Here is a 10,042-nt window from a genome sequence, read left to right on the forward strand (position 1 = left end):
CAGCTCTGCAAGAAATTTTAAGGGGGACTCTTAAAATTCCCCTTTAAGAAGAAGTTCAGTGGAACAATCCACAAAAACAAGGACTGAATAGATATCATGGTGACACTAAACTCATATCTCTCAATAGTAACTCTGAATGTGAACGGGCTTAATGACCCCATCAAAAGGCGCAGGGTTTCAGACTGGATAAAAAAGCAGGACCCATCTATTTGCTGTCTACAAGAGACTCATTTTAGACAGGACACCTACAGCCTGAAAATAAAAGGTTGGAGAACCATTTGCCATTCGAATGGTCCTCAAAAGAAAGCAGGAGTAGCCATCCTTCTATCAGATAAACTAAAATTTACCCCGAAGAGGTAAATGTAGTGAGAGATGAAGAGGGACACTATCTCATACTTAAAGGATCTATCCCACAAGAGGACTTAACAATCCTCAATATATATGCCCCGAATGTGGGAGCTGCCAAATATATAAATCAATTATTAACCAAAGTGAAGAAATACTTAGATAATAATACACTTATACTTGGTGACTTCGATTTAGCTCTTTCTACCCTCGATAGGTCTTCTAAGCATAACATCTCCGAAGAAACGAGAGCTTTAAATGATACACGGGACCAGATGGATTTCACAGATATCTACAGAACTTTACATCCAAACTCAACTGAATACACATTCTTCTCAAGTGCACATGGAACTTTCTCCAGAATAGACCACGTACTGGGTCACAAATCGGGTCTGAACTGATACCAAAAGATTGGGATCGTCCCCTGCATATTCTCAGACCATAATGCCTTGAAATTAGAACTAAATCACAATAAGAAGTTTGGAAGGACCTCAAACACGTGGAGGTTAAGGACCATCCTGCTAAAAGATGAAAGGGTCAACCAGGAAATTAAGGAAGAATTAAAAAGATTCATGGAAACTAATGAGAATGAAGATACAACCATCCAAAATCTTTGGGATGCAGCAAAAGCAGTCCTAAGGGGGAAATACATCGCAATGCAAGCATCCATTCAAAAAATGGAAAGAACTGAAATACAAAAGCTAACCTTACACATAAAGGAGCTAGAGAAAAAACAGCAAATAGATCCTACACCCAGGAGAAGAAGAGAGTTAATAAAGATTCGAGCAGAACTCAATGAAATCGAGACCAGAAGAACTGTGGAACAGATCAACAGAACCAGGAGTTGGTTCTTTGAAAGAATTAATAAGATAGATAAACCATTAGCCAGCCTTATTAAAAAGAAGAGAGAGAAGACTCAAATCAATAAAATCATGAATGAGAAAGGAGAGATCACTACCAACAACAAGGAAATACAAACGATTTTAAAAACATATTATGAACAGCTATACGTCAATAAATTAGGCAATCTAGAAGAAATGGACGCATTCCTGGAAAGCCACAAACTACCAAAACTGGAACAGGAAGAAATAGAAAACCTGAACAGGCCAATAACCAGGGAGGAAATTGAAGCAGTCATCAAAAACCTCCCAAGACACAAGAGTCCAGGGCCAGATGGCTTCCCAGGGGAATTTTATCAAACGTTTAAAGAAGAAACCATACCTATTCTCCTAAAGCTGTTCGGAAAGATAGAAAGAGATGGAGTACTTCCAAATTTGTTCTATGAGGCCAGCATCACCTTAATTCCAAAACCAGAAAAAGACCCCACCGAAAAGGAGAATTACAGACCAATATCCCTGATGAACAGGGATGCAAATATTCTCAACAAGATACTAGCCAATAGGATCCAACAGCACATTAAGAAAATTATTCACCACGACCAAGTAGGATTTATCCCCAGGACACAAGGCTGGTTCAACACCCGTAAAACAATCAATGTGATTCGTCATATCAGCAAGAGAAAAACCAAGAACCATATGATCCTCTCATTAGATGCAGAGAAAGCATTTGACAAAATACAGCATCCATTTCTGATCAAAACTCTTCAGAGTGTAGGGATAGAGGGAACATTCCTCAACATCTTAAAAGCCATCTACGAAAAGCCCACAGTAAATATTATTCTCAATAGGGAAGCACAGGGAGCCTTTCCCCCTAAGATCAGGAACAAGACAGGGATGACCACTCTCACCACTGCTATTCAACATAGTACTGGAGGTCTTAGCCTCAGCAATCAGACAACAAAAAGACATTAAAGGAATTCAAATTGGCAAAGAAGAAGTCAAACTCTCCCTCTTCGCCAATGACATGATACTCTACATAGAAAACCCAAAAGTCTCCACCCCAAGATTGCTAGAACTCATACAGCAATTCGGTAGCGTGGCAGGATACAAAATCAATGCCCAGAAGTCAGTGGCGTTTCTATACGCTAACAATGGGACTGAAGAAAGAGAAATTAAGGAGTCACTCCCATTTACAATTGCACCCAAAAGCATAAGATACCTAGGAATAAACCTAACCAAAGATGTAAAGGATCTATACCCTAAAAACTATAGAACACTTCTGAGAGAAATTGAGGAAGACACAAAGAGATGGAAAAATATTCCATGCTCATGGATTGGCAGAATTAATATTGTGAAAATGTCAATGTTACCCAGGGCAATATACACGTTTAATGCAATCCCTATCAAAATACCATGGACTTTCTTCAGAGAGTTAGAACAAATTATTTTAAGATTTGTGTGGAATCAGAAAAGACCCCGAATAGCCAGGGGAATTTTAAAAAAGAAAACCATAGCTGGGGGCATCACAATGCCAGATTTCAGGTTGTACTACAAAGCTGTGGTCATCAAGACAGTGTGGTACTGGCACAAAAACAGACGCATAGATCAATGGAACAGAATAGAGAATCCAGGAGTGAACCCTGAACTTTATGGTCAACTAATATTCGATAAAGGAGGAAAGACTATCCACTGGAAGAAAGACAGTCTCTTCAATAAATGGTGCTGGGAAAATTGGACATCCACATGCAGAAGAATGAAACTAGACCACTCTCTTGCACCAGACACAAAGATAAACTCAAAATGGATGAAAGATCTAAATGTGAGACAAGATTCCATTAAAATCCTAGAGAAGAACACAGGCAACACCCTTTTTGAACTCAGCCACAGTAACTTCTTGCAAGATACCTCCACGAAGGCAAAAGAAACAAAAGCAAAAATGAACTATTGGGACTTCATCAAGATAAGAAGCTTTTGCACAGCAAAGGATACAGTCAACAAAACTAAAAGACAACCTACAGAATGGGAGAAGATATTTGCAAATGACGTATCAGATAAAGGGCTAGTTTCCAAGATCTATAAAGAACTTCTTAAACTTAACACCAAAGAAACAAACAATCCAATCATGAAATGGGCAAAAGACATGAAGAGAAATCTCACAGAGGAAGACATAGACATGGCCAACATGCACATGAGAAAATGCTCCGCATCACTTGCCATCAGGGAAATACAAATCAAAACCACAATGAGATACCACCTCACACCAGTGAGAATGGGGAAAATTAACAAGGCAAGAAACCACAAATGTTGGAGAGGATGCGGAGAAAAGGGAACCCTCTTACACTGTTGGTGGCAATGTGAACTGGTACAGCCACTCTGGAAAACTGTGTGGAGGTTCCTCAAAGAGTTAAAAATAGACCTGCCCTACGACCCAGCATTGCACTGTTGGGGATTTACCCCAAAGATACAGATGCAATGAAACGCAGGGACACCTGCACCCCGATGTTTATAGCAGCAATGGCCACAATAGCCAAACTGTGGAAGGAGCCTCGGTGTCCATCGAAAGATGAATGGATAAAGAAGATGTGGTCTATGTATACAATGGAATATTACTCAGCTATTAGAAATGACAAATACCCACCATTTGCTTCAACGTGGATGGAACTGGAGGGTATTATGCTGAGTGAAGTAAGTCAGTCGGAGAAGGACAAACATTATATGTTCTCATTCATTTGAGGAATATAAATAATAGTGAAAGGGAATATAAGGCAAGGGAGGAGAAATGTGTGGGAAATATCAGAAAGGGAGACAGAACGTAATGACTCCTAACTCTGGGAAACGAACTAGGGGTGGTAGAAGGGGAGGAGGGCGGGGGGTGGGGGTGAGTGGGTGACAGGCACTGGCGGTTATCCTGTATGTTGGTAAATTGAACACCAATAAAAAATAAATTAAAAAAATAATGAAATACCATAGATTTCACTCATGTGTGGCATTTAAGAAACAAAACGAACAAGCAAAGGAAAAGAAAAAGAGAGAGGCATATCAAGAAACAGACTTTTAAGTATAGAGAACAAACTGAGAGTTGCCAGAGAGGAGATGGGCAGGAGGGGATGGGGGTAATAGGTGCTGGAGATTCAGGAGGGCACTTATGATGAACACCAGGTGACATATGGTAGTGTTGAATCACTATATCGTACAACTGAAACTAATATAATACTATACGTTACCTATTCTGAAATTAAAATTTAAAACTTAATAAAAAAATAAGTCATGAAATTGTACATTTAAATCATTTGGTAAATTGAACACCAATAAAAATAAATAAATAAAAAAATAAATAAAAGCCCATGTAAAATTGTGATGAAACTACTTTTAGGGGACCCATTTTCGATTTGGGAATTTCAATAACTTTGCAGTATTGTGATTTATTTTCTATGTAATAATTCTAGGATAACATTCTATCACATGATTATTATAAATTTCCTTATTGTTACATATGTCAAATAGATTTTGTAAAAGACATATCAGTTAGAGGATTGTTTTTAAAGGTTTTATTTAATTATTTTGAGAGAGGGAGCAAGAGCATGTGCGTGTGCAAGTGGGGGAGGGCCAGAGGCAGAGGGAGAGAATCTCAAGCAGAGTCCAAGCTGAGCATGGAGCCAAACTCAAGGCTTGATCATAGCACCCCGAGATCATGACCTGAGCCAAAATAAGTCAGACATTCAACAAACTGAGCCACCTGGGGGTCTCTAGAGGATCTTAACTAAATATTAAAACATAGCATGTTTTGCAGAGAGCACAATCATTAAATGAAAAAAACAATTTAATATTTTGCAGTTTTAAGAACTTGTCTGTTTAGACAATTATATTTAAATCCAAATGACCTTACCTTTCTTAAAACTTTCATCAATAAAAGATAAAGTTCAAATTTATATGAAAATATTTGTATCAATGCCTGGGCCTTGCAAAAACTGAAAGTAGAAATGACTGAAATATAATTAATTAGAATGAATCTCCAGTTTTCCTGAAACCTTGACTCCAACCATGAATGAGAGGGAAACTACACCAGCAGGAAGTTGATAATGAGCTGATGGCTACTTAGGAACTACATATGGGATCAGGGTTCATGAGAAATGAATAATAACTGGTAACTAATTCCCACTGCAAGCAACCAAGAAATATTCCAAGTCAAAAAGTTATGGAAATGCTAAAAATAATAAAGATATTTACAAATGTTACTTATAATGGCTAAACTTTCTCAATGTGTTTTTTACTTGCATTCACTTCTGTCCACCATTATTCCCAATTTCATGAAGTCTGTTGATAGGAATCAAGAGAAGGTGAGGGATAAGAAACCATCTCTGCCCAACTGTGCCTGAGTAAACCTACTATCCCTGCAAAACTCACTATGTGTGTGAACTTGTGTAACACATTTCTCTGTGTATTTGCTCATGTAGGAAATACAGAATGATAATTATATACAATTTGTAGGTTTATCTGAGAATTAAGAATGTAGATGCATGAAAATACTCTAAGTAGTGTTGTCTCTGAGCAAATATCTTTTTGATTCAGTTATATATTACCATAAATAATATGTTGATTCATTTTGCTATTAGCATTTTGCTTTGAAATTGAATTATCATGTAAGGCTGAAATGACAGATGAAGTAAGACTTAATAATGTCATCATGCTATTTTAATAAACCTTCTTAGTAGATTCTATGATCACAAGAATCACTACAACTGGGCTAACCCATTGTATTTATTATAAGAATAATATGTTCTATAAGAAATATAGAATATATATATTGTATATTATAGAAATACAAATACAAATATATTGTATTTATTATAGAATAATATATTCTATAAGAAATACTAGTTGAAGTGTTTAAAATAATCATAATCATAGGAAATTTGTAATGCATGCTTCAGATAGAAGAATGCTCAGGGAGATCTGTTCCCAAACTATATGTTAAATATTTATGATATCAAGGTCAATATCTCATCAAAAGAAGTTTGGGAGAAAAGAATAAAATATTCTGGAAAGTTATCTGTGGGGTAATATCACCTGGAAATTCCATAGTGTAAACCACCTTTCCCATGCTTTTTTAAATTTTTAATTTTTTTTTTTTTACTTTTTCTATATTTCTGGGATAAATGAAAATGATATGTTGACACCAGTAATTAACATCATAATGACATTGCCAGAAAGAAACCAAATGTAGAAAAGCAATCTTGATGGGAAAAACATTGATGCTTGGCAACATGCATACATGCTAACAAGGTACAGAACTATATGCAAATTAATAGTTATAAAGAATTTAAATAGTAACACATCTGTATGGGGAAAGATACGTAAGTCCTGTCATAGTTCCTGCTTCCTTCTGAAAGTATTCAATAACTTATTTGATGATTTCAACTGGTAAATTAGGCCTGATTCAAATAAAAATGAGTTTAACTTTGGAAAAATAGGTACTTGTATATTACAATGTGAGAAAATGTAGATGTCAAAATAAAAATGTTTAACAGCAGTATCAGTCAAGCGATGGTTAACATGGATTTATCTCTCACATTTTGATTCTGCATATTTTCTATTGATTTATTTAGTATTCCTGCAGAGACCTTGAAAAATGGTTCATTTTTGCTGATGGATGTAGGGGGTGGAACCGCATCATTGCACAGAAAATGCATTAACTGGTATGATAACACAGTCATAAATGTAACAGGATTCATTACTACCAAGAACTAGCACTATGATGCCTATAAACTTTTCCCCTAGTTTTTAAAATGTATATTAAAGAGAAATTTCCCCACGACTTTAAGCCTCTAGGGATTTACATTACAGTCAGTAAATAAAATGAAGTTAATCACCTCAAAAGCAAAGTATTATTACCATCTTTTAAAAGATTTTATGTATTTATTTGAGAGAGAGAGACAGAAAGAGAGAGGGGAACATGTGCACAAGTGGGGGGTAGAGGAAGAAGAAGCAGACTCTCTACTGAGCAGGGAACCTGATGTGGGATTTGATCCCGGGACTCTGGGATTATGACCTGAGCTGTTGAAGGCAGACATTTAACCAACTGAGCCACCCAGGTGTCTGCAAAGTATTGATTTTGTTCTACAGGATACACTTTTTACTTATTTATTTTTTTATGATTAAGATGTGAAGTAAAACTTGGTACACGTATAGAAAAACACATACATCTATTGACTACCTATAGCCAAATACCCATATAATATTTTGTTTGCCCCACAATTGTTAATGTTCCACTGGAAAACCTACATTAAGAACCTATGATCAGCTATTATTAGGATTCTCCAGAGAAAAAGACATATCAATAAAGAAAATACATACCAAAAGATACCACTATCTCACTGTCTACACATATACACACACACACACACACACAAACACACTGAGAAAGAAAGAAAGAGAGAGACTTATTATGAGAAGTTGTCTCATGATAAATGACTAGAAGAGTCAATGGCATAAATCTCATTCTAAGGACTGGAGAAGATGAGAGGCAACATTCCAGATCCATCAGTGAGGCAGAAAAAGAGAAGTGGAATTCCCCTTCCTTAATCTTTTGTTGTAGTTGGCTTTCAATGGATTAGTTGAGGCCCACCCATATTGGGTATGGCATTCTACATTACTTAGTTCACTGTTCAAATCCTAATCTCATCTAGAAAAAATTGTTACAGATAACATTTAAATAACATTTAATCTGGGTACCGCAAAGCCAGTCTTATTGATACATAGAATTAACTGTCACACCAGTTATGCTGATCGCCAGAAGACTCAAGAATGCAGATTCTCTCACTTTTTTGGCCTCACATCTTGGCTTATATATAAGTTCCTCCATAAAGATATTCCTGTTTCCTTGAAATTTTATTATTCATCAATCCTATATTATTCCATAGGCTTTGTGAGATGTTATCTTGATTTTACTCTCTTGGTTTCCTGTGTGCTTATCTATATTATCCAAGAGAATGTAAGTCCACAAGTGAAAAGAGTAAGGATGAAAATGAGGATACCTAACATTTACCAAGAGGTTACTTTGTACAATACCATCATTGAATAATCTTACACTAAAACATGTTACAAAAGGATAACATGGATTTCTGTTCATATCTAATATTTGCTTTTACCTCTTGAAAGGATTTCAATTTTCACATAATGTTAGGCTTTGTCAATTCTGCTTGATAAAATCTTTACACTGTTCTATTGTGTGGTAATGTTACCAGACTTCAGAAGAAAATAAGCCATTTCAAACAAGCAATTTAGGAATTTTCACCAATTCTTAATTAGGCCAAAAGGTCTTTTAATTAATTATTTATTTATTATTTTTTTCCCCAGCTGGGTACAGTACACTTTATTGAAGGTACATGACAAGGTAGGGCTCCTCAAGCTTCTTCTCTTCTTCAGGGGGTCTGGAATGGAAACTGTGTAGAGGTCAGGAGATTCTCAGTGGGTTGGCGAATGATTTGGGCATGAGGACTCCCCAGCAACTGAGGGCCTCTCTCTTTTTCTTGCTCTAATTGGGGCTGGTGGTCCAGGAGCTCTTACTCTTCGGAAGTCATGTGGATTATAATGCCCACCACCCGGTTGCTATAGCCAAATTCATTGTCATACCAACATATGAACTTGACACAGTGGTCAATGAGTTCAATGCCAGGCCCAATATTGAAGGTGGAAGAGTGGATGTCACTGTTGAAGTAGCAGGAGACAACCTGGTCTTCAGTGTAGCTGAGCATGTCCTTAAGGAGACCTTTCAATGCCTGTTCCACCATATTCTTAATGTCATCATATTTGGCAGCTTTCTCTAGGCAGCACTCCAGATCCATGACTGACACATTAGGTGTAGGGATATGGAAGACTATGCCAGTGATCTTCCCATTTTGCTCAGGGATGATCTTGCCTATAGCCTTGGCAGCAGTAGGAGAAGCAAGGATGCTGTATTGGGCAGCCCCTCAGCCATCATGCCACAGTTTCCAGGAGGGTAAACTGGTCTTCTGGGTGGCAGTGATGGCACGAACTGTGGTCATGATTCCTCCATCATGCCATAGTTATCATGGATGACCTTGGCAGAGAAGCCAAGCAGTTGTTGGTCACGAGGCATTGCTGGTAATGAGGGAATTGTCCTACTTCCCATGGTCCATGCCCATCACAAACATGGGGGCCTCAGCAGAAAGACCAGAGATGATGACCCTCTTAGCTCCACTCTTCAAATGAGCCCCAGGTTTCTCTATAATGGTGAAGACCCCAGTAGACTCCACAAGATACTCAGCACTAGCATCACCCCATTTGATGCTGACAGGATCTTGCTCCTGGAAGATGGAGATGGGATTTCCATTGATGACAAGTTTCTCATTCTCACTCATGACTGTGCTGTTAAATTTGCTGTGGGTAGAATCATACTGGAACATATGGACTACGTAGTTGAGGTCAATGAAGGGGTCATCGATGGCGACGATATCTACTTTGCTGGAGTTAAAAGCAGCCCTGGTGACGAGGTACCCAATAAGGCCAAATCCGTTTACTTTGATCTTCATTGTGTCTCAGTGATGCACCTGGCCCTGCACCAGAAGATGCGGCTCTCTGTATTGGGGTTAAAGTTCTTATTTCTATGTATGTTTTCACCTTTGACTAAAAAGATAGTTTTTCTGGGTATGCAATTCAGAGAAGATTATTTATCACAGCACATTAAGATATTACATTACCATCTTCTGGCTTTAATGTTTCTTGTTGAGAAAACTTTCTAAATCTCTTGACTTTGGGGATCCCTGGGTGGTATAGCGGTTTGGCGCCTGCCTTTGGCCCAGGGCGCGATCCTGGAGACCCAGGATCGAATTCCATGT

At 37.6% G+C, this 10,042-nt stretch overlaps 1 pseudogene; it reads right to left on the bottom strand.

Annotated features, from left to right (window-relative positions):
- Positions 1–8,746: 8,746 nt before the first annotated feature.
- LOC140611863 (glyceraldehyde-3-phosphate dehydrogenase-like) lies at positions 8,747–9,736 on the bottom strand (annotated as a pseudogene).
- Positions 9,737–10,042: the final 306 nt, after the last annotated feature.

This window comes from Canis lupus, chromosome 1 (genome assembly GCF_048164855.1).
Source record: "Canis lupus baileyi chromosome 1, mCanLup2.hap1, whole genome shotgun sequence".
In the NCBI taxonomy this organism is placed as follows: domain Eukaryota; kingdom Metazoa; phylum Chordata; class Mammalia; order Carnivora; family Canidae; genus Canis; species Canis lupus.